The sequence below is a fragment of the Etheostoma cragini genome, chromosome 4 (genome assembly GCF_013103735.1).
Source record: "Etheostoma cragini isolate CJK2018 chromosome 4, CSU_Ecrag_1.0, whole genome shotgun sequence".
Lineage (NCBI taxonomy): Eukaryota > Metazoa > Chordata > Actinopteri > Perciformes > Percidae > Etheostoma > Etheostoma cragini.
The window spans coordinates 536067-539245 of NC_048410.1; the positions used below are offsets into that span (position 1 = coordinate 536067).

Genomic DNA, 3179 nt, shown 5'->3' on the forward strand with positions numbered 1-3179 from the left:
CGTCCCTGTTAGTGATGGTGTTACATAGTCTGTCCACCAGAGGACGCTCTACAACGTCCCTGTTGGCAACACTGATTTATTTTTTTGTTAATGTGTTTTTGTTCAAAGGACTTTAAGTTTCGTATCTTAAGTTTGTATTTTTTATACATTTTATTTATCAGAACTTTAATATATTTTGATGTTCTGTTGTGACAATTAAACAAATTATTATCCATAATATTGTAGTGAGAACTAAATAATAACTACAAATAACTCATGTTAGGGAAATCTGCAACGCATTATAATTTTTTAAAAAGATATATCGGCATAGTGGATTTTTTAAATAACCAAATATTCGTATCGGCATTAAAAATCCTTTATCGGTAATAAATAATAAATAATCTAGTAGATTTTCTTCAGGCTAAATGACGTGGTATCAGATCGGAACATAAGCTCCGGTACTTTCTGATACAGATACCAACAACATTTGAGGCCGTATCGGAGGCTTTCCTGTTACTGGTACCAGAACATCTCTAATATTTACACTTCTCTAAGCTCCTGCTGATAAATGTATAATAATGAGTGTTAGCACCACTTTTAATTTGAACTGATAGTAAAATAACCTGAGAAAATGTTCATATCTCCCACAGTTTGGAGGGCACATGAACGCGCTCTGCTCGCGCTCAGACTTCCTGGGTCGCCTGGGTCGGCACTACTTGGCGGATCCGGATTGTGCGGCGAGACTGAAGCAGAGCCCGCTGTCCCGGCGGACTCTAGAGAGGAACCGGCAGCCGCGGCTGAGCCTGCGTCCGCTGGCCAGCTACCGGACCCTCGTGGTGCTGCTGCTGCTGTACCTGGTCGGCGCCGTGCTGTCCCTCGGACCCGTGTCCAGCACCCTGCTCATCTTCGGCGCCGGGTTCCTGCTCGGACTCGTGATGACTCTGCTCGGAGACAAAGTGAAAAGACACTAGCTGAGCCCCGGGGGGGGGGCGGGGGTTCTACTTGAGTCCAGCATGGGGGAAGACCACCGTGTGTCCAATGAAAGATGAATTAGGTTTTTATTGATGCACGGCTGCAACTAACGGAGGATTTCAGTGAAGTCAGAAGTTCAATAATTTTCTTTAATCATCATTTAGGCTACATAAAAACACAAGAAAACCTTTTTTTGTAATGCCTACAGCACCATATTGTCATGGCAACACTCATTTTTTGTTGTCCTACCAACAGTCTAAAACCCCCAAAATATGAAATTTACTACAATGTAAAGATGAGAAGAAAAAAACGTCCACATTTTAGAAGCTTAAATCTATAGTGCGTAGTTTCTGACACCCTAGTGAGGAGTAGTGTACTCGCTGTACTGTGTACTCGCCGTACTGTGTGTACTCGCTGTAGTGCAAGTACTCGCTGTAGTGTAAGTACTAGCTGTACTGTGTGTACTCGCTGTAGTGCAAGTACTCGCTGTAGTGCAAGTACTCGCTGCAGTGTAAGTACTCGCTGTAGTGCAAGTACTCGCTGTAGTGCATGTACTCGCTGCAGTGCAAGTACAAGCTGCCGTGCAAGTACTCGCTGCAGTGTAAGTACTCGCTGTAGTGCAAGTACTCGCTGTAGTGCAAGTACTCGCTGTAGTGCATGTACTCGCTGCAGTGTAAGTACTCGCTGTAGTGCAAGTACTCGCTGTAGTGCAAGTACTCGCTGCAGTGCAAGTACTCGCTGTAGTGCAAGTACTCGCTGTAGTGCAAGTACTCGCTGCAGTGCAAGTACTCGCTGCAGTGCAAGTACTCGCTGTAGTGCATGTACTCTCTGTAGTGCAAGTACAAGCTGCAGTGTAAGTACTCGCTGCAGTGCAAGTACAAGCTGCCGTGCAAGTACTCGCTGTAGTGCAAGTACTCGCTGTAGTGCAAGTACTCGCTGTAGTGCAAGTACTCGCTGCAGTGTAAGTACTCGCTGCAGTGTAAGTACAAGCTGCAGTGCATGTACTCGCTGTAGTGCAAGTACAAGCTGCAGTGCATGTACTCGCTGTAGTGTAAGTACTCGCTGAAGTGCAAGTACTCGCTGTAGTGCAAGTACTCGCTGTAGTGCAAGTACTCGCTGTAGTGCAAGTACTCGTTGTAGAGCAAGTACTCGCTGCAGTGGAAGTACTCGCTGTAGTGCAAGTATTCGCTGTAGTGCAAGTATTCGCTGTAGTGCAAGTACAAGCTGCCGTGCAAGTACTCGCTGCAGTGTATGTACTCGCTGCAGTGTAAGTACTCGCTGCCGTGCAAGTACTCGCTGCAGTGCAAGTACTCGCTGTAGTGTAAGTACTCGCTGTAGTGTAAGTACTCGCTGTAGTGCAAGTACTCGCTGTAGTGCAAGTACTCGCTGTAGTGCAAGTACTCGCTGTAGTGCAAGTACTCCCTATAGTGTAAACATCCAGGACTTTCTAATCCAGGGGTGTCAGACTCATTTTGGTTCATGGACCACATCCCCCCTAATTTAGCCCAAGTGGGCCGGACCAGTAAACCCGGGAGAGAGGAGTAATATCTCGAGAAAATACTCAGAATACCTAACATTAAAGTTGTACATTTACAGAAAAAGTACTCATAATCTCTGAGATTAAATCGGTAAATTTGGAACTGGAACTAACGACTTCTCAGCCATTCTCAACGACATTGAGTGAGACTGATTGGACCGGTTAGCGCCCCGGTTCTGGCCCACGTGCCGCATGTTTGACCCCCCCATCATTTAAAGGGGCAGTGTTTAGGACCTAGTGGTTCTAGAGGTGGTTCTGTAAACCTTCGGTTCTAACTGCCTGGTGGTTCTAGAGGTGGTTCTGTAAACCTGTAAATAAATGCCGAGCGTTGTTGCTCAGAGTTTTTTGTCTTTTTTTAACAAACATCTGGAAACAGATGTCGGCCAAAACCCTTTAATGTAATTAATCCGACTGTTTTCACCGTTGGAGCAGAACGCCTTTTTATCCAAAATGTTCAATAAACAGTTTGCACTCGTTAGTTGTTCTGTTGGTTCCTCATTCATTCATTCATTCATTCATTCATTTATTCATGAGAGTGAGAGTGTGTGTGTGTGTGTGGGAGAGAGAGTTTGTGTGTGTGTGTGTGTGTGTGTGAGTGAGTGAGTGAGAGAGAGAGTGTGAGTGTGTGAGTGTGTGTGTGTGTGTGTATGAGTGAGTGAGTGTGTGAGAGAGAGTTTGTGTGTGTGTGAGT

At 45.3% G+C, this 3179-nt stretch overlaps 1 protein-coding gene across 1 annotated transcript in view; it reads left to right on the forward strand.

Moving 5' to 3' along the window:
* Positions 1 to 3179, forward strand: part of LOC117943372 (DDB1- and CUL4-associated factor 1-like) — a 35581-nt gene that overhangs the window by 3655 nt on the left and 28747 nt on the right. The gene's annotated exons all lie outside the window — the stretch shown is intronic.